The sequence below is a fragment of the Symphalangus syndactylus genome, chromosome 1 (assembly GCF_028878055.3).
Source record: "Symphalangus syndactylus isolate Jambi chromosome 1, NHGRI_mSymSyn1-v2.1_pri, whole genome shotgun sequence".
NCBI lineage: Eukaryota > Metazoa > Chordata > Mammalia > Primates > Hylobatidae > Symphalangus > Symphalangus syndactylus.
This window is the reverse complement of record NC_072423.2, coordinates 85,216,893-85,241,836: the sequence shown is the minus strand read 5'-3', so window position 1 is coordinate 85,241,836 and position 24,944 is coordinate 85,216,893. Positions and strand designations below refer to the sequence as shown.

Sequence of the window (24,944 nt, the reverse complement as noted above, 5' to 3'; positions counted from 1 at the left end):
TGTTTATTAACCTAAATGGGACCTGAATTATTTCTCTTTGATTTTATTTCTGAGCTCATCAAAATCAGCATCATGAAAAAATATAGTAAATTAGGCTAAGATAATTTTTCTTGTTCAGTCACTCATCAATGAAAACTGAGAAAGTCCTCCTGCAACTGCCTTCAGCTTGCAGCTGAGAGAGTAGCTGTTGGCAAAAGACTTAAGGCACAGGTATCTAGAAAGATGGTCTTTGGATACACATATGTGGTTCCTGGTAAATGGTTCCTGGGGTAAATGGACAAAAAGATACAGATTCTCAGAAAGGATTGAAGGGGTTTTATCAGTTGTCGTATTTCCTCTCCAGCTTTCTGCCCAGCCAGGGCTGGTATCTTTGAGGTGGTTTAATAAGGCTGATTTAACAAACATTGGAAAAAACTGCAAACTGGGATCAACTGCTACTACTTGAGCAAAATTGCTAGTCTGTGTGAAGAAGCACTTCTAGGATGTCACTGATAGAAACAGGAAGAAACAAATAGAAAAGAACAAGTCCTTTATCTCCTTTCCCACCCATAAAGTACATATGTATATAAGTATGCATATGTATATATGTGTATGTGGGGAAAAGAAAGAGAGATCAGCCTGTTACTGTGTCTATATAGAAGGAAGTAGACATAAGAGACTCCATTTAGTTCTGTATTTGAGATGCTGTTAATCTGTGACCCTACCCCCAACCTTGTCCTTGCAAGAGACATGTGCTGTGGTGACTTAAGGTTAAAAGGATTTTGGGCGGTGCAGAATGTGCTTTGTTAAACAAGTACCTAAAGGCTGCTTATGGTTAAAGGTCATCACCATTCTCTTAAATCTAGAGAAAAGAAAAACATTTGTCTTCTGCCCGTCCCTGGGAGATGGAACATCTCAAAGCACAGCACCGGTGATGGTAAAGATAATTGTGAAAACCGCCTTTAGGAATAAGGTGGGGCTTGCTGGAGCAATACTGCTAAAAGGTTTATGGAGATGTTCGCATATACATCTCAAAGCACAGCACCGGTGATGGTAAAGATAATTATGAATAAATACTAAGGGAACTCAGAGGCCGGGGCCGGTGTGGGTCCTCTGTAAGCACAGCACCGGTCCCCTGGGCCCCGCTTTTCCTTCTCTACACTTTGTCTCTGTGTCTTATTCCTTTTCTCAAGTCTTTCGTCCCACCTAACGAGAAGCACCCACAGGTGTGGAGGGGCAGGCCACCCCTTCATATCTTCAAGTATTTTACCTATCATCTTTCTGCAATTATACATAAATGTACATTAGAGTTTCTTACTGTAAACTTTATAGTCCTTTTATACCATTTTCTGCATTTACTTTATCGCTTTCTGCTTTGTTCTTCATATTTTATTCTAATCTTTCCTCTAATTGACTATTTCTCTCTTTAACTGTTTCTAATTTTCTGTTACATTCAACCATTAAGTTCTAAATTGTGTTTAATATGTTAGTTTTCACATTTAGTTGGTTCAATGTATTATGCATCTTGTTTTTTAATTATTTGTATACAAGAGGCACATTAAGAAATACTTGTTTTTCATTATTTGAATCATCTATATCATTTTATTTTGCTTTTGTCTTATGATCAGGCTTTGTCTTCTCCTATACTTTGTTATTTTGGGTGCAGTATTTTGGATATAAAAATTGCAAGACATATTAAGACTTTTATTGTGTTGATTTTCTTTAAAAGAGGATTGACTATTTTTCTAGCCAGCAGCTAAGACTGAAGATATAAAAATGCCAGACAACATTAATCCAATGAAGAAATGAGTTGACCTAAGCTGGGCTTGGGTTTCTCTGCATGCTATTCCATTGTCTATTCATCCCTACTCCTTTGTCTATTCATCATTACTCCAGGAATAAAGTACTCTGTAGTCTCAAATGAAAGCCTCGTTGTTCACAAAGGACTCTTTTCCTTGGTAGATTTTGAGTTTCACTTATTCTTCAGAGAACAACATCAGTATAAAGGTCACCCTGCTTTTCAGGCTTTCATTTGTGACTGTAGACTTACTCTGTACTTTTAGAGAAAAGAACCCAAAGGCAGGGTTTAGCACTCTGGCTTTTCTTTGAAGTGTTATCCCCAGAAATTCTTTACTTATGAGTTCATGTCCTTTATAGGGACATGGATGAAACTGGAAGTCATCACTCTCAGTAGACTACCGCAAGGACAAAAAACCAAACACCGCATGTTCTCACTCATAGATGGGAATTGAACAATGATAACACATGGACACAGGAAGGAGAACATCACACTCCGGGGACTGTTGTGGGGTGCGGGGAGGGGAGAGGGACAGCATTAGGAGATATACCTAATGCTAAATGGTGAGTTAATGTATGCAGCACACCAACATGGCACATGTATACATATGTAACAAACCTGCACATTGTGCACATGTACCCTAAAACTTAAAGCATAATAATAATAAATAAATAAATAAATAAATAAATAAATAAATAATAAAGTTTTTTAATGCATTAAAGTGCATATATTTCATATTTTTCTAGCTCTTCTATTTTTTCTTATTTTAAATTTGGTGTAAAACAAGTGATTTCTGCTTTCTTAGAAGATAAATATATATTGTATCTATATTTTACTGTCCACTTTGGCAATAAATATGGGTTATAGTGAATTACTGTAGACTATGGCATATTTTGAGGCAATATCTACATCAGTTAATATTTTCAATGTATTTTTTCATTGGAGCAAATAAATTCAAATCCTGGGCTGTTGTGCACATTATCTGAGCTAACAAACACTTTTGCCTCATTCAGATAAATGGAAAGAGTTAGTAGTTCTTTGACTTCAGCTGGAAGGAACAAAGAGGATTATGCCTTCCTCTTATATTAGTTCTCCATCTTGCAGTCATAATTTAATGCATAATACCTTTGCTCACATCAGATCATTTTTCAGAATTAAAGATCCGTTTGTGCATCTTTTACCACTTACCAATAAGTGAATATAGTGTCTAGATGTGCTTTTTAAAACTTAGAAAAGATCCAAATTACATTTTGAGGGGTTAGATTTAATCAATTTATTAGGCAAGTTGAAAACTGCCAACTTTTAATGGTGGCTATTACATGATAAATCATGTTTAGTGGTGCCTATTGCATGATAAATATCTTTAGCTGGTTCAGGTAAGTATTTATGAAAGTCTATACCAAGGCCCTTATGACACAGAAGTTCCAGTATTTAACTAAACATATAATGAGGCAAATGTGCTCAGTGGAGCCAATGACAAGCCAATTTATGGAATGAGCAATGTAAATCCTTAGGCAATGATTCCTTTGTTGGAAAATTACAATTTTTTTGTTGAAAAATAGTTATTGAATTAATATTGGACTAAAATAAAGGGATTGAATTAATGGACTACATAACATTATGGTTGCATCTGACACAAATTCAGGCCTTGTTCAAAATCCTGTAGTCTAACCTAAAATTGCAGAACTGTGACTATCTATCTTGCAGATAAGTAGAACATCAACTTCAGTTCAAGGCTGTCTGACTTTGAGCTTCAGGGCTTCCTGGGCACAGACTTCTAACAGCAAGGGTAAGGCACCTCTTTGCTGGTTTTATATTTGGGTAAGAAAACATGAGTCTGGTTCATTCTGGCTGAAATATTACTTGTCTTCCCTAAATATTTCGTAATATGAAACTCATATTTTATTTTTCATTTTACCTTAGAATTTTCTTATTTACATTACAGGCTTTACACATTATTTGGCATTCAGCTACTCTTCCTCGGCAAGAGCCAAGTCTTTTTCTTTAGGGATTGTTCTAGGGAAAAATGTGTTTGGAGAAATAACTTCATTTTAATTTGTTCTGAATATTCTAACTAACTAATCTATATTGACCTTACGATCTCTTTAATTTAAAATAGTGATGATGTAAAATTCATAGACTGTGTCTGCGCACATAGATTGAAGAATTATTTTCCTGATAGGAAAACTCATGTGATATCTGAAGAGTTAAACTCCTACCAAAGGTAGAATATGCCTTCAGTTGATATGTAGTTCTCTAGGTTTGATGTTTCGTTGTTGTATTCACCATTGCTTATAAATTTGTAAAAGGTCTCAATTTCCTGGAATGAGATTGGGGAGATATGAAGGACTGCATTTAATTAGAAAAGAAGTGTCTTACGAATATGCTATTTGAATGACTAAAAGATTTAATTTAAGCAGAACTCTTCAACCTTTCAGTCATGCAAAGAGCTTATTTCTAATACCACTTCTTTCCTAATTAAAAGCAAGAGAAAGCTCTGTCATAGACTTTTTTTCAAAGTTAATTCCCTGCATTTTCCTTGGTAGCTCCAGAGCTTAATAGCTAGACACGAGTGTTGTCATAAATCCTCAATCACAGTAATGTAGTTATGATTGCTTCATGATAATTTACTGAGAAGAGAAACATTCAAGTAATAAATTTTAGTGTTGCTAAATTGTTTGTTGGTTTGTTTGTGCCAGTAAATAATAAACTTGTCCAGGTTAATTTCCATTAATTAGGACAATTTTTTGTATATTCATGCAAATGCAGGATCTTTGTTTTTCTATGGAGAAATTTTTTCAGCAGGTGAGAATATGCAACTACCTTTGTACAGTAAATATTGACATTATGTTTAAGTACTTTTACATTTTTGGTAATGCTTTGAGTAATTTTATACTTCTCTGAAAGACTGAAATAATGAGAAGCCCATTTGAAAATACAGAAACTGGTTTACAGTCCCACCAACAGTGTAAAAGTGTTCCTATTTCTCCACATCCTCTCCAGCACCTGTTGTTTCCTGACTTTTTAATGATCGCCATTCTAACTGGTGTGAGATGGTATCTCATTGTGGTTTTGATTTGCATTTCTCCGATGGCCAGTGATGATGAGCATTTTTTCATCTGATTTTTGGCTGCATAAATGTCTTCTTTTGAGAAGTGTCTGTTCATATCTTTCACCCACTTTTTGATGGGGTTGTTTGTTTTTTTCTTGTAAATTTGTTTGAGTTCTTTGTAGATTCTGGATATTAGCCCTTTGTCAGATGAGTAGGTTGCAAAAATTTTCTCCCATTCTGTAGGTTGCCTGTTCACTCTGATGTTCTTTTGCTGTGCAGAAGCTCTTTAGTTTAATTAGATCCCATTTGTCAGTTGTGGCTTTTGTTGCCATTGCTTTTCATGTTTTAGACATGAAGTACTTGCTCATGCCTATGTCCTGAATGGTATTGCCTAGGTATTCTTCTATGGTTTTTATGGTTTTAGGTCTAACATTTAAGTCTTTAATCCATCTTGAATTAATTTTTGTATAAGGTATAAGGAAGGGATCCAGTTTCAGCTTTCTACATATGGCTAGCCAGTTTTCCCAGCACCATTTATTATATAGGGAATCCTTTCCCCATTCCTTGTTTTTGTCATGTTTGCCAAAGATCAGATGGTTGTAGATATGCAGCATTATGTATGAGGACTCTGTTCTGTTCCATTTGTCTATATCTCTGTTTTGGTACCAGTACCATGCTCTTTTGGTTACTGTAGCCTTGTAGTATAGTTTGAAGTAAGTCAGTGTGGTGATTCTTCAGGGATCTAGAACTAGAAATACCATTTGACTCAGCCATCCCATTACTGGGTATATACTCAAAGGATTATAAATCATGCTGCTATAAGGACACATGCACACATATGTTTATTGTGGCACTATTCACAACAGCAAAGACTTGGAACCAACCCAAATGTCCAACAATGATAGACTGGATTAAGAAAATGTGGCACATATACACCATGGAATACTATGCAGCCATAAAAAGGATGAGTTCATGTCCTTTGCAGGGACATGGATGAAGCTGGAAACCATCATTCTCAGCAAACTATCGCTAGGGCAAAAAACCAAACACCTCATGTTCTCACTCATAGGTGGAATTGAACAATGAGAACACATGGACGCAGGAAGGGGAACATCACACACTGCGTCCTGTTGTGGGGTGGTGGGATGGGGGAGGGATAGCATTAGGAGATATACCTAATGCTAAATGATGAGTTAATGGGTGTAGCACACCAACATGGCATATATATATATATAGCAAACCTGCACGTTGTGCACATGTACTCTAAAACCTTAAAGTATAATAATAAAAAAAAAGAAAATTCAGAAACTGAAGAAACTAAAAACTATTTTTGGATCCACAATAAGCAATCCATTTTCATGTGTTTTATGATCACACATAGAGGCAGGAAGTATCTACAGTAACCCTCAGTAAAAGGAGCATTGATTTTTTGGACCAAGGACAAAGCTCACGATGCGAATTCTTGAAACCACTGACAGAAATGTTCATTAAAAATTCCTGTGATATGTTTAAATATGGCTAATGTTTTAACCATTATATTTTCATTAGAGGAATTCTAACCGAGAAAATTAAGCTAGCAAAACATAAACATTAATCAGAATATATCAAGTATGTTTCATTTTAGAATACAGTCTGATAGGCATTTATTTTCCATTTTGCCATTAAGTAGAGAAAAATGTTCCATGTTACATTTGTAATAAATAAATGAATAGATTTATCATCTTAATTTATAGGATATAATATTTTACATACTATGTGAATCAATATATAGCATAACTTTTAGATATATTTGATTAAATAACTTAAAATTGCATATCCTGACAAGTGTGTTAGTGTGTAAAGGAATCAATGACTATTATGTTCTGGAAGCATAATATGAATTTTATGTGTAAATCTAAAAATTTTCTCTGCAAATATATTAGTATATGCATATAAATTATCCCATGCTCCAGAAAGTACCTTGTGTATTGTCATTAACAGACATTTATACAACTGTAATTGTTAAGTACTTTGCAGGGTTGTTTTTAAGTTTATGGAATTTTATCTTTTGAAAATGTCATGTTGTGAAGAAACTAAGTTAATTTTTTTTCGTTAGAAAAGTGTTAACTTAGTGGTTTAAGTTAATAGTCTATTATTACTATCTTTCTTTTTTTAAGTATTAAATCTTTGATGACTTAAAGAATAGGGAATAGTTTACGTATCCTATTTTTTTCAAGTAAACTGTTAAACTGCCCAACAGAAGATATAGCATGATGAAATTTATCACTGATTAATAGAGAAAAGGAACTAATACTTGTAGCAAGTAAGGTGTGGAAAAAAAGAGAACTGAATGTAGACTACATTATACTCTCATGTTCTTCAGCAGCTGTGTTTCTATCAGTCTACAGCTTCAAGAATGACAGAAATCCAGAATTAGCTGGAAGAGGGAATGTGAATGACACATAGACTGTCCATCACAGCTGGCTTCTAGAGACAGCTCCAACTCTGCCTGCATGTGCGCTCTTCCACTGCCAGATCTATGTAAATGGAATCATCTTGTCTACTGTGAGGAAAAGGAAGAGAGATCAGATTGTTAATGTGTCTGTATAGAAAGTAGACATAAGAGACTCCATTTTAATCTGTTACCTTACCCCTAACCCGGTGCTCCCTGAAGCATGTGCTGTGTCAACTCAGGGTTAAATGGATTAAGGGCTGCACAAGATGTGCTTTGTTAAACAAATGCTTGAAGGCAGCATGCTCCTTAAGAGTCATCACCACTCCCTAATCTCAAGTACCCAGGGACACAAAACACTGTGGAAGGCCGAAGAGACCTCTGCTTAGGAAAGCCAGGTATTGTCCAAGGTTTCTCTCCATGTGATAATCTGAAATATGGCCTCATGGGAAGGGAAAGACCTGACCATCCCCCAGCCCGACACCCATAAAGGGTCTGTGCTGAGGAGGATTAGTAAAAGAGGAAGGAACGCCTCTTTGCAGTTGAGACAAGAGGAAGGCATCTGTCTCCTGCCCATCCCTGGGCAATGGAATGTCTCAGAGTAAAATCCGATTGTATATTCCATCTACTGAAATAGGGGAAAACTGCCTTAGGGCTGGAAGTGGGACATGTTGGCAGCAATACTGCTCTTTAAGGCATTAAGATGTTTATGTATATGCACATCAAAAGTGCAGCACTTTTTTCTTTACTTGTTTATGATGCAGAGACATTTGTTCACGTGTTTACCTTCTGACTTTCTCTCCACTACTATCCTATTATCCTGCCATGCCCAATGATGATCAATAAATACTAAGGGAACTCCAAGGCTGGTGCCAGCGTGGATCCTCTGCATGCTAAACACTGGTCCCCTGGGCCCCTTTTTCTTTCTCTATACTTTGTCTCTGTGTCTCTTCCTTTTCCAAGTCTCTCATCCCACCTAATGAGAAACACCCACAAGTGTGGAGGGGCAACCCTCCTCTTCATCTGGTGCCCAATGTGGGTGCTTTTCTCTAGGGTTAAGTATGCTCAAGCGGTCATTGAGGACAAGTCAAGGAGAGATCCCGAGTACATCTACAGTCAGTCTTACGGTAAGCTTGTGCACTCGAAAGAAGCCAGGGTAACAATGGGGCAAACTGAAAGTAAAACTAAAAGTTTTATATGCCTCTTATCTCAGCTTTATTAAAATTCTTTTAAAAAGGGGGAGAGTTCGAGTATCTACAAAAAATCTAATCAAGCTATTTCAAACAATAGGACAATTTTGCCCATGGTTTCCAGAACAAGGAACTTTAGATCTAAAAGGTTGGAAAAAAATTGACAAAGAACTAAAACAAGCAGTTAGGGAGGATAAAATCATCCCACTTACAGTATGGAATGATTGGGCCATTATTAAAGCAGCTTTAGAACCATTCCAAACAGAAGATAGCGTTTCAGTTTCTGATGCCCCTGGAAGCTGTGTAATAGATTGTAAAGAAGAGACAGGGAGAAAATCCTGGAAAAAAATGGAAAGTTTGCATTGCGACTATGTAGCAGAGCCGGTAATGGCTCAGTCAACGCAAAATGTTGACTATAATCAATTACAGGAGGTGATATATCCTAAAATGTTAAAATTAGAAGCAAAAGGTCCAGAATTAGTGGGTCCATCAGAATCTAAACCACGAGGAACAAGTCTTCTTCCAGCAGGTCAGGTGCCTGTAGCATTACAACCTCAAACGCAGGTTAGAGAAATTAAGACCCAACCGCCAGTAGTTTATCAATACTGGCCGCTGGCCGAACTTCCATATCAGCCACCCCCAGAAAGTCAGTTTGGACATCCAGGAACGCTCCCAGCACCACAGGGCAGGGTGCCATACCCTCAGCCACCCACTATGAGACTTAATCCTACAGCACCACCTAGTCAACAGGGTAGTGCATTACATAAAATTATTGATAAGTCAGGAAAGCAAGGAGATATTGAGGTGTGGCAATTCCCAGTAATGTCAGAACTGATACCACCTGGAGAAGGGGTCCAAGAGGGAAAGCCTCCCACAGTTGAGGCCAGATATGAGTCTTTTTCTATAAAAATGCTAAAATATATGAAAAAGGGAGTAAAACAGTATGAACCCAACTCCCCTTATATGAAGACATTATTAGATTCCATTGCTCATGGACATAGACTCATTCCTTATGATTGGGAGATTTTGGCAAAATCGTCTCTCTTACCCTCTCAATTTTTACAGTTTAAGACTTGGTGGATTGATGGGACACAAGAACAGGTCCAAAGAAATAGGGCTAACAATCCTCCAGTTAACATAGATGCAGATCAACTATTAGGAACAGGTCAAAATTGGAGCACTATTAGTCAACAAGCATTAATGCAAAATGAGGCCATTGAGCAAGTTTGAGCTATCTGCCTTAGAGCCTGGGAAAAAATCCAAGACCCAGGAACTGCCTGCCCCTCATTTAATACAATAAGACAAGGTTCGAAAGAGCCCTACCCTGACTTTGTGTCAAGGCTCCAAGATGTTGCTTAGAAGTTAATTGCCGATGAAAATGCCTGTAAGGTCATAGTGGAGTTGATGGCATACGAAAACACCAATCCTAAGTGTCAATCAGCCATTAAGCCATTAAAAGGAAAGGTTCCCACAGGATCAGATGTAATCTCAGAATATGTAAAAGCCTGTGATGTAATTGGACGAGCTATGCATAAAGCTATGCTTATGGCTCAAGCAATAACGGGAGTTGCTTTAGGAGGACAAGTTAGAGCATTTGGAGGGAAATGTTATAACTGTGGTCAAATTGGTCATCTAAAAAAGAATTGCCCCGTCTCAAATAAACAAAATATAACTATTCAAGCTACTATGACAACAGGTAAAGAGCCACCTGACTTATGTCCAAGATGTAAAAAAGGAAAATATTGGGCTAGTCAATGTCATTCTAAATTTGATAGAAATGGGCAACCATTGTCAGGAAACCAGCAAAGGGGCCAGCCTCAGGCCCCGCAACAAACTGGGGCATTTCCATTTCAGCCCTTTGTTCCTCAGGGTTTTCAGGGACTACAATCCCCACTGTCCCAAGTGCCTCAGGGAATGAGCCAGTTACCACAATATAACAATTGTCCCCCACCACAAATGGCAGTGCAGCAGTAGATTTATGTACTATAAAAAGCAGTTTCTCTGCTTCCAGGGGAGCCCCCACAAAAAATCCCCACAGGAGTATATGGCCCACCACTGCCTGAGGGGACTGTAGGACTAATCTTAGGAAGATTAAGTCTAAATCTCAAGGGAGTTCAAATTCATACTGATGTGGTTGATTCAGACTATAAAGGTGAAATTCAATTGGTTATTAGCTCTTCAATTCCTTGGAGTGCCAGTCCAGGGGACAGGATTGCTCAATTATTACTCCTGCCTTATATTAAGGTTGAAAATAGAGAGATAAAAAAACAGGAGGGTTTGGAAGCACTGATCCAACAGGAAAGGCTGCATATTGGGTAAGTCACGTCTCAGAGAACAGACCTGTGCATAAGGCCATTATTCAAGGAAAACGGTTTGAAGGGTTAGTAGACACTGGAGCAGATGTCTCTTTCATTTCTTTAAATCAGTGGCCAAAAAATTGGCCTGAACAAAAGGCTGTTACAGGACTTGTTGGTGTAGGCACAGCCTCAGAAGTATATCAAAGTACTAAGATTTTATATTGTTTAGGGCCAGATAATCAAGAAAGTACTTCCCATGTTAAAAAACATCTATTATCTTGTTTTGCTGTAATGGGAGTTCCAGAAAAAATTAAAACTGACAATGGAACAGGATATTGTAGTAAAGCTTTCCAAAAAGTCTTACATCAGTGGAAAATTTCACATACAACAGGAATTCCCTATAATTCCCAAGGACAGGCCATAGTTGAAAGAACTAATAGAACACTGAAAACTCAATTAGTTAAACAAAAAGAAGGGGGAGACAGTAAGGAGTGTACCACTCCTCAGATGCAACTTAATCTAGCACTGTATACTTTAAATTTTTAAACATTTATAGAAATCAGACTACTACTTCTGCAGAACAACATCCTACTGGTAAAAAGAACAGCCCACATGAAGGAAAACTGATTTGGTGGAAAGATAATAAAAATAAGACATGGGAAATAGGGAAGGTGGTGAGGTGGGGGAGAGGTTTTGCTTGTGTTTTGCCAGGAGAAAATCAGCTTCCTGTTTGGATACCCACTAGACATTTGAAGTTCTACAATGAACCCATTGGAGATGCAAAGAAAAGTGCCTCCACGGAGATGGAAACACCAGTCACGTGGATGGATAATCCTATTGAAGTATATGTTAATAATAGCGTATGGGTACCTGGCCCCCCAGGTGATCATTGCCCTGCCAAACCTGAGGAAGAAGGGATGATGATAAATATTTCCACTGGGTATAGTTATCCTCCTATTTGCCTAGGAAGAGCACTAGGATGTTTAATGCCTGCAGTCCAAAATTGGTTGGTAGAAGTACCTACTGTCAGTCCCATCAGTAGATTCACTTATCACGTGGTAAGTAGGATGTTGCTCAGGCCACAGGTAAATTATTTACAAGACTTTTCTTACCAAAGATCATTAAAATTTAGACCTAAAGGGAAACCTTGCCCCACCAAAATTCCCGAAGAATCAAAAAATACAGAAGTTTTAGTTTGGGAAGAATGTGTGGCCAATAGTGCGGTGATATTACAAAACAATGAATTCGGAATTATTATAGATTGGGCACCTCGAGGTCAATTCTACCACAATTTCACAGGACAAACTCTGTAATGTCCAAGTGCACAAATGAGTCCAGCTGTTGATAGCGACTTAACAGAAAGTTTAGGCAAACATAAACACAAAAAATTACAGTCTTTCTATTCTTGGGAATGGGGAGAAAAAGGAATCTCTACTCCAAGACCAAAAATAGTAAGTCCTGTTTCTGGTCCTGAACATCCAGAATTATGGAGGCTTACTATGGCCTCATACCACTTTAGAATTTGATCTGGAAATCAAACTGTAGAAACAAGAGATCGTAAGCCATTTTATACTATCGACCTAAATTCCAATTTAACAGTCCCTTTACAAAGTTGCGTAAAGCCCCCTTATATGCTAGTTGTAGGAAATATAGTTATTAAACCAGACTCTCAAACTATAACCTGTGAAAATTGTAGATTGTTTACTTGCATTGGTTTGACTTTTAATTGGCTGCACTGTATTCTGCTGGTGAGAGCAAGAGAAGGCTTGTGGATCCCTGTGTCCATGGACCGAACGTGGGAGGCCTCGCCATGCGTCCATATTTTGACCGAAGTATTAAAAGACATTTTAAATAGATCCAAAAGATTCATTTTTACTTTAATTACAGTGATTATGGGATTAATTGCAGTCATAGCTACGGCTGTTGTGGCAGGAGTTGCATTGCACTCTTCTGTTCAGTCAGTAAACTTTGTTAATGATTGGCAAAAATTCTACAAGATTGTAGAACTCATAATCTGGTACTGATCAAAAATTGGCAAACCAAATTAATGATCTTAGACAAACTGTCATTTGGATGGGAGACAGGCTCATGAGCTTAGAACATCGTTTCCAGTTACAGTGTGACTGGAATACATCAGATTTTTGTATTACACCCCAAGTTTATAATGAGTCTGAGCATCACTGGGACATGGTTAGACACCATCTACAGGGAAAAGAAGATAATCTCACTTTAGACATTTCCAAATTAAAAGAACAAATTTTCAAAATATCAAAAGCCCATTTAAATTTGGTGCCAGGAACTGAGGCAATCGCAGGAGGTGTTGATAGCCTCACAAATCTTAACCCTGTCACTTGGGTTAGGACCATTGGAAGTACTATGATTATAAATTTCATATTAATCCTTGTGTGCCTGTTTTGTCTGTTGTTAGTCTGCAGGTGTACCCAACAGCTCCGAAGAGACAGCAACCATCGAGAATGAGCCATGATGACGATGACGTTTTTGTCAAAAAGAAAAGGGGGAAATGTGGGGAAAAGGAAGAGAGATCAGATTCTTAATGTGTCTGTATAGAAAGTAGACATAAGAGACTCCATTTTAATCTGTTACCTTACCCCCAACCCTGTGCTCCCTGAAACATGTGCTGTGTCAATTCAGGGTTAAATGGATTAAGGGCTGTGCAAGAAGTGCTTTGTTAAACAAATGCTTGAAGGCAGCATGCTCCTTAAGAGTCATCACCACTCCCTAATCTCAAGTACCCAGGGGCACAAAACACTGCGGAAGGCCACAGGGACCTCTGCCTAGGAAAGCCAGATATTGTCCAAGGTTTCTCTGCATGTGATAGTCTGAAATATGGCCTCATGGGAAGGGAAAGACCTGACCGTCCCCCAGCCTGACACCCACAAATGGTCTGTGCTGAGGAGGATTAGTAAAAGAGGAAGGAATGCCTCTTTGCAGTTGAGACAAGAGGAAGGCATCTGTCTCCTGCCCATCCCTGGGCAATGGAATGTCTCCGTGTAAAACCGGATTGTATATTCCATCTACTGAGATAAGGGAAAACCGCCTTAGGGCTGGAGGTGGGACACGTTGGCAGCAATACTGCTCTTTAAGGTATTAAGATGTTTATGTATATACACATCAAAAGCGCAGCACTTTTTTCTTTACCTTGTTTATGATGCAGAGACATTTGTTCACGTGTTTACCTTCTGACCTTCTCTCCACTACTATCCTATTATCCTGCCATGCCCAATGATGATCAATAAATACTAAGGGAACTCAGAGGCCAGTGCTGGCACGGATCCTCTGTATGCTGAACGCTGGTCCCATGGGCCCTTTTTCCTTTCTCTATACTTTGTCTCTGTGTCTCTTTCTTTTCCAAGTTTCTCATCCCACCTAATGAGAAACACCCACAGTTGTGGAGGGGCAACCCACACCTTCAGTCTACATTTGCGGTTTAGTCATTCTGTAGGTTTCTTCAGCAATGAATAATCAGAAAGTTGGGTTTGTATCTCTGCTTGTCTATTGTTCCCCTTTCTTTAAATTTGTCCTTAACCGTTAGATCTATAGACATAGAGAAATTAGTGATATTTTTTCTTTTTGAAATTTATTTTATTTATTTATTTGTACTGAGATTTTGTCTGTATCTATTTGTTAGGCTACCTCAAAAATCCTCCGAGTCAACTCAGAGACCCAAAGGAGGCTGTGTTTCCAGTGTTTCCTCATTAAAAGAAATCTTTTTGAAGAAGAATTTTAAAATAATACTAACCTCACTTAATTATCACATTAATCTTATTACTTGTGGATATTCATTTATTAACTATAATTTCTCTTTTTTTATTGGATTCTTCTTTCATCTTCAGTATTTGGCCGTATCTGTGATGATAGATGCAATTTTTCCTATAAATCTGCTTACTTCATATCAAGATACATCACAGTTAAATTATAACTCACATATAATTAAATCAATAATTCCTAAGACATACAATGTTGTGGTATGTATGCCCCTCAAAGGGTTCATGAGGTCAATTGTCTTACTAATTTCATCCTGGACTATGTCTATAAATCTTATCAAGTTGAAAAAGATCTGAATGATTTGTTCTGAACCAATGTTGACAGTAAAGCATTCAAGGTCACTAATAATAGCTGTCAGTTATTGAGCCTTTATCAGTTGCCAGCCAGTCAGTGTTCTAGACACTTTACTGTGCTAAAATAAAATAATAACTATAAGAGGTGAGGACTATTGGTATCCTCATTCTATAAATGATGAAAGTGAGGCACCAAGAGCTTCAGTAAGTGGCCCAAAGTCACACAGTAACTGGTGAAGCTGAGATTACAGCAGAGGCAGTGTGGCTCCAGGGCCCACAGTATTTACCACAGTGCTCTGTTCTCTCTCCAAAGAAGTCTTGAATCTTGAATAGGTACACAGTGCATGAGAAACATATAATCATTATTTGCTCACTGTTTTTGTCAAATGTCACATATAAAGGCTAGCATTTTTCATGTAACTGTCATAAGCTTGAAAATTTATATTTAATAATAAAAATATGAAAAATGAAAAAATGTCAGAAGAATAGAATAATGTAGGGCTGCACTAATAATATCCTAGGTAATTTGGGAGGATTCTGAGTTCATCTAGTTCAATCCCACTGTTTTCCATTAACAAACTGAGACATATTGGTAATTACTCTTAAATAGGAGAAATTTGCTCATTTAAATAATAACATTAATTATATATTGGATTAAACCCACCACTTTCTCTTGGTTTTATTTAATATTCATTTTATTTAATCCTATATTTCTTCTTTTAATTAGTCTTCATTCTTTCCTGAATTTCCTTTTTTCCATTTCAGAGCTTTTTCCTTCTTTCAAATCATTTTTTTTCTTTTTTTTTTTTTTATACCTTAAGTTCTAGGGTATATGTGCACAACGTGCAGGTTTGTTATATAGGTATACATGTCTCACGTTGGAAGATTATTCTTTAGAGCTCTGCTTCTATAGTTTGTGGCTGGTTCTAGAATTTCTATGTAGTCTTTTTTTAATTAGTCAGAAAACTCTGCATTTTACATTCACTTCTGTGAGATTTTAAATGGATTCTATGTTTACATTTACATTCATTTAGCACTGTGAAATGTATTTCCTTTGTCTTTCATTTTCACTGCTTCTTTAAGAAATAGTTTGTCAGTCTTATTCTTTAATTTTATTTCTTTTTTTCTTTCTTCCTTTCTTATTTTGGGGGGATGGGGGGACAGGATAATGTTTTGTCACCCTGGCTACAGGGCAGTGGTGCCATCTCACCTCACTGCACCCTCCACCACCCAAGTTTAAGCAATTATCATGCCTCAGCCTCCTGAGTAGTTGGGATTAGAGGAGCCTGCTACCACACTTGGCTAATTTTTGTATTTTGAGTAGAGATGGGATTTCACCATGTTGGCCAGTCTTGTATCAAACTCTTGGCCTCAAGTTATCCACCTGCCTTAGCCTCTCAAAGTGCTGGGATTATAGGCATGAGGCAATGCGCCTGGCATTATTTTCTTAAATGCAGTATGTTCTTAAAATTTGTTGTCTGTATTTTGCTTTTATTCTGCTGTCCCTTTTCTGTTTATCCTTTTTAAACAAATTATTCTTTTTAAAATTCATTCTTCATTAAATTCTTAATATTTTATAAATTTGTAACTTAATATCTTTCAGTAGTTTTAGAGAATTTTGAGCTATATCTCTTCAAATATTTTGCCTACCTGATTCTCTTTCTCTTCTTTTTCTGGAACTGTAATTAAATTAAAAGTATGTCAGAGGTTTGCATTATGTCCTGTATATCTTTTTTATACTATTTTCCGCATTTGCTTTTTATTGCTCTCTGCTTTGGCCTGCATATTTTCTTCTAGTATTTCTTGCAGTACACTAATTCTCTAAATTTTTGTCTCTAATTTGCTCTTAAATTCAACCATTGAATTTTTAATTTATTATACACTTTAGTTTTTCAATTTATTGGTTTATTTTATGATCTATCTTGTGTTTTAATATTTGTACATACTAATCTTATTTAAAAATGCTTACTTTTCATTATCTGGATCAGCTATATTTGTTTTTATTGCGCTTGCCTTTCCATCAGTTCATGTCTCCTATATTTTGTTACTTTTTTGAATGCCTGATTTTGCATATGAAAAGTTAAGAAAGCAATTCAAGAATTTTTTTTGGATTTTTTATTTTTTTCTCTAAGAGAGAATTTCCTGTATTTCTACTTGAGAGTTGAGATTGGAGAAGTAAAAAAAAAATCTTAGTCTTAATCCAATCAAGATATTAGATGATACAAGCTGGACTTCAGTTCCTTTGAAGACTGCCCCATTGTCTGTGCATTCCTGCTCCAGGAGTAAATCCCCTTGTTGTCTCAAATGAAAGCCTTGTTTACAAAGGACTGTTTTCCTTGGTAGACTTTCAATTTTACATGTTGTCACTTAGGGTAAAGCATCTACCAAAAGTTTCACACAGCTTTTCAGACTATCATTTATGGCCTTTAGAAGTATTTTGTCCTTTTGGAGAAAAGAGACTCCAAATGCAGGTTTTTGCTCTCTAGGTTTATTTTTCTTTTTTGAGACAGTGTCTTTCTATGTTGCCCAAGCTGGACTCAAACTCCTGGGCTCAAGGGATTCTCCCACCTAACTCTTAAAAATAGCTGGGACTGCATAATATGCTGATATGGTTTTGCTATGTCCCTTCACAAATCTCATCTTAAACTGTAATCCCAGTTATGTCCATGTGTCCTGGGAGGGACCAGGTTGGAGGTAATTGAATCATGGGGGGTGGTTTCCCCCATGTTGTTCTCATAATTGTTAGTGAGTGCTCATGGGTTCTGATGGTTTTATAAGTGTCTGGCATTTCCCTTGCTGGCACTCATTCTCTCTCCTGCCACCCTGTGAAGAGGCATGATTGTAAATTTCTTGAGGCCCCCCGAGCCATGCGGACCTGTGAGTCAATTAAACTTCTTTTCTTTATAAATTACCCAGACTCAGACATTTCCTCATAGTAATGTGAGAATGGACTAAGAAACATGCATTTTTCCTTTTAAATAAATAAATATATATTGTGTCTATATTTAACTTCCTAGTTTGGTAATAGGTATATGGATTGCAGAGAATTACTATGGACTATGGCATATTTTTGGCAATTTCTACATTAGTTAATATTTTTATGTAATTTTTATAACTGGATCAAATAAATTCAGATTCTGGGCTATGGTAGGCATCATCTGATCTAACAAACACTTTTGTGTTACTCAGAGAAGTGGAAAGCATTAGTAGTTATTTGAATTCAGCTAGAAGGGATATAGAGAATTATGGCTTATTTTTATATAAGTTCTCCATCTTGGAGTGACAATTTAATCCACAGTACTTTTGATTATGTCTGATTGTTCTTCAGAATTAAGGATATGTTTGTGCATCCTTTACCACTTACCAGTAAGAGAGCACAATGCTTATAGACATGTTTTTCATATTTTAGAAGTGATTCATAATACATTTGGGGTGGATGAATTTAATCCATTTTTTAGGTTAGTTGAAAATGACCAATTTTAGTGGAGCATGTTACATGATAAAGACCTTAGTGGGTTCAGATTAGTATTTATGGGACTCTATCTAAGGCTCTTAAGACACAGAAGATCCAATATTTAACTAAACATGTGATGAGATGAAGATGTTCAATGGAGCCAATGGTAAGCTAAGTCAGAGAAATTGCAATGGAAGCCCTTAAGCACTGCTCCTTTGTTGGCAAATACAAACTTCTTTATTGTAGAAACAGTTATTGAATTGATATTGGAATAAAATTAAAGGATTGAATGAATCCTACAGATCATTATGGTTATATCTGACATATATTCAGGACTTGATCAAAAGCCTACCCATAAATGGAATAATTATTTTTCTGATAGAATAACCCAGGAGATATCTGAACAGTTAAATTTCTTCCCAAGGCTGAGTACGTCTTTAGATGGTATCTAGTCCTCTACGTGTGATGTTTTCTTGTCATATCCTCCATTTTTTGTAAAAATTTGGGAAATTTCTCAATTTACTGGGATGAGGTGGGGGAGATATAGGGACATGTTTTTAATTTAATGCTGTTTGAATGATATCTGAATGACTGAGAGACTGAAGAGTTTGGCTTCTGCCTGTGAGAATGCTCTATCGCTGATTTTTCCATGAAGTTAAATTTCAGCATTTTCTTTGTTAGGTACAAAGCATAATAGCTGAGGACATGAATGTTATCATAAGTCCTCAATCACAGTAAAGTACTTATGGTTGCTTTGCCATAATTGAGGAAACTTTAATGTAGCAAGTTTTAGTGTTGGTACGTGTTTGTTTAGTTGTGTCACAAAATAAGGGGCTTGTCCAGGTTATTTTCCACTAATTAGGTCGAGTTTTACATAGTCATGGAAAGATAATAGCTTTGTTTCTCATGAAGAAATTTTCCAGCAGGTGAGAGTATTCAACTACCTTTGTACATTATGTTTAAGCATCTTTACATTTTCATCTTCTGCTTTGGATAGTGCCATACTTCTCTAACAACTGAGATAATGAGAAGCCTGCATGGAACTGTGGAAACTGTAGCCACTAGGAACTAATTTTATATCCATGGATCAGCCATTCATATTCATGTATTTTATGATCACACATAGATGCATGAAGTATCGACAATAACGTTCACTGAAAGAAGCATTGTTTTTCTGGACAAAAATGTGAGTATTTGAAATAACTGACAAGACATATTCACTGAAAATTCCTGTGATATGTTGAAATGTAGCTAATGTCTTAAATATCATATGATTTTTTTGAAGGAATTCTAATTGGGAAAGTAAAGCTAGCAAACATGAACATTTTTCAGAATATGCAATATATATTTGGTTTTATAATATATAGCCTAATTTGTTTTCCTTTTCTATTTGCCAGATAAGAAGAAAAGAATGTTTTATATTATATGTAATAAACCAATAGATTTATAATCATAATCTTAGTTTATGGGGTGTTATAATTTATATGATATGTTAATAAAAATGTACAATTACTCAAATATATTGATTAGAGAGTTTAAAATTGTAGATCATATCAAGTGTGTTAGAATGTGAAGGAACCAATGCCTGTTATGTTCTGGAAGCATAATATAGGTTTTTACTTATTAATCTAAAAATAATACCAGCAAACATACTAGTAGATGAATAGGCTCCAGAAAGTATCTAGTCTACTGTCATTTAAATAGATTTATAAAACTGTGACTGTGAAATCTAATATTACAGAGTTTTTTATTACTATGGAATTTCATCTTTTGGAAATGTCTTATTGTTAGAAATCTGTGTTCAATTATTGTTTTTCTAGAAAAATATTAACTTAGCAGTTTACATTTAGCATTTAGCAATTTACATTGAAAGCCTAGTAATGGTATCTTTCAGTTTCTAAATTATTCCGTTTTTAATTACTTAAACTATAGAGGATAGTTTACATACCCTATTTTTTACAAGCAAACATTTAAATTGCCAAAATAATTATCATGTTGAAATGTAGTTTTGATGATGGAAGAGGGAAAAGGCACTAAACCTTGCAGCAAGTAAGGTGTGAATAAATAACAGAATTGGCTATAGAATACATTATTTCCTTGTGTTCTTCAGCAGGTCTGTCTCTATTAGTCTATAGCTTCAACAGTCACAGAACTTTGTTATCAGCTGGAAGTGGTAACGTGAATGTGAAATGTGCATCACGGCTGGCTTCTAGAGACAGCTCTCTCTCTGCACACGTCCTCTTACACTGCCAGATCTATGTAAATGGAATCATCCTGTCTACATTTGAAGTTTAGTAATTCTGCAGTTTTCCTCAGCAGTGAATAATCAGAAAGTCTGGGAATTTATCTCTACTTGTCCCATTGTTTTCTGTAATTGGTTTGTTCTTAACCATCAGATCTAGGGACTTCGAGAAACAATGTGTTTTGTATTCTTTTGAATTTTCTCTTTCTTTCTTTCATTTTCTTCTCTTTTTTTTTTTTTTTTAGATCTGGTCTGTTTTTGTTATCTCTACCCCAAGAAGCCTCCTGAGTCAACCCAGGGACCCACTGGAGGTTACACTTCCAGTATTTCCACACAGAAAGAATCTTTTTGAAGAAGATTTTTTAAAATACCAGCTTCACTTAACTATCCCATTAATCTTCTTGTTGCTTGTGGATACTCATTTGTTAACTACAATTTCTCTGTTTTCTGATTTTAGCCTTCTTTTCATTTCCTGAGCTCTCCCAAATGGTGGGTCCAGTTAATTTTTTTTACTGTAATTCTGCTTTTTTCTCATCAAGCTACATTCCATCACAGGTAAAATTACTAGTCACATAATTAAATCATTATTTTATAAGACATACAATTTTATTGTGTGCCCCCAAAAGGCCTTCCTGAAATATAGGTATTCTATCATTTTCTTCCTGGACTATGTCTACAAATCTTTTCAAGTTGACAAATATCTGCATGATATGTTCTGTTTCTGTGTTCACAGTGAATCATTGAAGAACACTAATAATAGCTATTATTTATTGAGCCCTAACCAGGTGCCAGCCAGTGTTCTTGGCACTTTGCTTTGTTGTAATAAAACAAGAACTCTAAGAGGTAAGGACTATTGTTATCTCCATTCTAAAAATCATAAAACTGAGGCACAGAGAGTTTTAGTAAGTGCCCCAAAGTCACATGGTAAGCGGTAGTGGTGAAGCTGGGATTGCAGCAGAGGCAGTGTGGCTCCAGGGTCCACATTATTAACCACAGTGCTGCACCCTCTCTCCAAATAAGTCTTGGTTCTTAAATAAGGACGCACTGAGTAGAAAGTTTATAGTCATTATTTGCTCACTGTATGTATGAAATCCCATGTACCACAGGATAACATTTTTCAAGTAGGCGTAATATGCTTGGTAATTACTTAATTATAAAAATATGAAAAATAAAAAATTGTCAGCAGAATAGTATAAAGTAGGGCTGCACTAATAAGTAGAGAATTTTATATATATATATATAAAATACTTAATAAGTATAAGGTACGGCTGCACTATCATAGGTAGTTTGACTGGAGAGGATTTTGAGTTTGTCTAGTTCAATCCCGTTGTCTTTTCCAGTGAGCAAATTGAGACAGATATGTGAGGGTAATTACATTTAGAAAATGACTCAAGCCCTTTGGGAGGCGGAGGCAGGTGGATCATGAGGTCAGGAGATCGAGACCATTCTGGCCAATATGGTGAAACCCCATCTCTACTAAAGATACAAAAATTAGCTGGATATGGTGGCTGACACCTGTAGTCCCAGCTACTCAGGAGGCTGAGGCAGGAGAATAACTTGAACCCAGGAGGTGCAGGTTGCAGTGAGCCAAGATAGTGCCACTGCCCTCCAGCCTGGGTGAGAGAGTGAGACTCCATCTTAAAAAAAAAATAAAAAAATAAAAAATAAAAATAAAATGACTCAAACCCATGCCTTCTTACAATGAGCTTGGAATTTCTCCTTCAGTATTTTTTTTTTTAAACTGGATGCTGAGGTTGTATTTTTGAACACTCTTAGTACCTGAACAGCATTATAAATAAAACCATCTTTCACCATTCTTTACCTCTCTTTTCACTGTATATTTTCTCCTCTCTCAATATCTAGCTCACCCCATGAGTTCTGCCAAAAAAGCAAACAAAATACCCCACCAGTTGCTGATGTAGTAGCTGGTGACAGGGATGACTTAGTTTAGTTCAGTTTAAAAATATGCTGAAAATTAGAATAGTAAATGTGTTAGGAATTGTGGTATAGGCAAGGATGTAATGGAGAGAATTACAGCTCCCTAGAAATCGAACAGTCAGAGATTTTGTGGTTATTTATACTGGTGAAAGTCCAGTGTCTTGAAGTTTAATGAGAGATAAAGAAAACTGATTATTCTTTGAGACACAGAGGTCTGAATGTTTAACATTGGAATGTCATAGTACTGTGTGAGATATTTCAGAAGAGGTTAATTTTGTTGCTACACAGGTTATATTGTAAAGATATTACAACTACTACAAATGTGAAGGACTGAGTCTATGTTAATTTAGTTATTTCAAGTTTATAACTTATGACAAGTTTATAACTTATAACAAGTTTATAAGAGTAAGTTTCTTGAGAACAGGAAACCATTCCCTGTCCATCAAAGCTGATTGGTGTGCAAAAAAGTAACATATTTTAAATAAGAAGTTATTAAAGTGTGAATGATGGTTTCACCTTTAACTACTTTTCTGCTCAGAACACCCACTAAGATTTAGAGATAGATCATTTACCTGTTGGCTGAAAACAAAGTCTTCTGAAGAATATAGAATTTTCAAGGGAAGATCTGTTGGACTGTTTGGATGAGGAACTCAATAGAGACTTAGTAAATGTTTATTGAATATAAATGACTATTGAAGATATAATGATGTAGATGTGCTCTGTGACATAATGGATATATTCATACTCCTGTTCACTATTTCATTACAGGTCCTGTTCTCCTAAGCTCTCAATTCTGATATAAGCTTGAAAGAAGAGTAAATGAGACCGAGTAACAATGTTACAGAATTTGTCCTCCTAGGCCTCACTCAGGATCCTGATGTACAAAAAGCATTATTTGTCATGTTTTTACTCATATACATTGTGACAATGGTGGGAAACCTCCTCATTGGGGTGACTACTATTGGCAGCCCCTCCTTGGTCTCCCCTTCTTCCTTGCCTACTTGTTACTTACAGATGCCATATATTCCACTGCCATGTCACCCAAATTGATGACAGACTTACTCTGTGATAAAATCACTATTTCCTTGTCAGCTTGCATGGGTCAGCTCTTCATAGAACATTTACATGGTGGTGCAGAGGTCTTCCTTCTGGTGGTGATGGCCTATGATCACTATGTGGCCATCTCTAAGCCACTGCACTATTTGAACATCATGAATCGACAGGTTTGCATCCTTCTGTTGGTGGTGGCCATGGTTGGAGGTTTTGTGCATTCTGTGGTTCAAATTGTCTTTGTGTACAATCTACCATTCTGTGGCCCCAATGTCATTGACCACTTTGTCTGTGACATGTACCCATTATTAGAACTGGCATGCACTGACACCTACTTTATAGGTCTCACTGTGGTTGCCAATGGTGGAACAATTTGTACGGTCATCTTTACCTTTCTGCTAATCTCCTATGGAATCATCCTAAACTCCCTTAAAACTTATAGTCAGGAAGGGAGGTGTAAAGCCCTGTCTACCTGCATCTCCCACATCATCGTGGTTGTCCTCTTTTTTGTTCCCTGTATTTTTATGTATGTTAGACCTGTTTCCAACTTTCCCTTTGATAAATTCACGACTGTGTTTTATACAATTATCACACCCATGTTGAATCCTTTAATATATACATTGAGAAATTCAGAGATGAAAAATGCTATGAAAAAACTCTGGCATAAAAACGTAAGTATAGTTAGAATAAGATTATCTCCCACACTGAACATGTTTGTTACTAGTTCTAAGGCAACAAATAGGCAGTAAATTCTATCTGGATAATGCAGTCAATTCAACAGATTCTGTAGGGATGCTTCTCTCTATCTACATAAAGCCAACAGAAAAGTAGAATAAATTATCGACTGAGACTAGAATCAATCTAATAGAGAAATTCTGGAGAATGAATAAGTCACAGGTATTTTCTTGGTATAAGTAAAAATAAAACCAAGCTCACCTTGTAACTTTATTTTTCTCAGTTTATATTGAAATAGGAATTAGAAAAAAGTGACATATTCTTTTCAGAAAACACAAGCCACCTCTGTAGATGTACTTTTACTCAAATTCATGAGAAAGCAATTTGGTTAATACTTAGAACAAATTTCTGGGGCCAAAAGGGTGGTTTTTAAATCTTATTGTTTATTATTCTATCGGAAAAGCAGCTTTCTGTATTATTATTTTTGTTTTAAGATTACTTCCATTCCTCAGGTCATGTCTATGCATTTCTAGTTCAGGGTATTTGGATGACAGATGATATTGTCTTTAATTACACTATTGGCTGGGTGCGGTGGCTCACGCCTGTATCCCAGCACTTTGAGAGGCTAAGGCAGGTGGATCACAAGGTCAGGATTTCAAGACCAGCCTGGCCAAGATGGTAAAACCCTGTCTCTACTAAAAATACAAAAATTAGCTGAGCATGGTGGTGGGTGCCTGTAATCCCAGCTACTTGGGAGGC

General features: G+C 36.5%; 3 pseudogenes; all 3 read left to right on the top strand.

Annotated features, from left to right (window-relative positions):
• The first annotated feature begins 8,429 nt into the window (after nucleotides 1-8,429).
• LOC129488596 (endogenous retrovirus group K member 8 Gag polyprotein-like) lies at nucleotides 8,430-11,293 on the top strand (annotated as a pseudogene).
• A 218-nt stretch (nucleotides 11,294-11,511) lies between these two features.
• Nucleotides 11,512-13,315, top strand: LOC129490083 (endogenous retrovirus group K member 7 Env polyprotein-like; annotated as a pseudogene).
• Nucleotides 13,316-23,279: 9,964 nt separating this feature from the next.
• Nucleotides 23,280-24,259, top strand: LOC129490078 (olfactory receptor 4A16-like; annotated as a pseudogene).
• The last annotated feature ends 685 nt before the right edge of the window (nucleotides 24,260-24,944 follow it).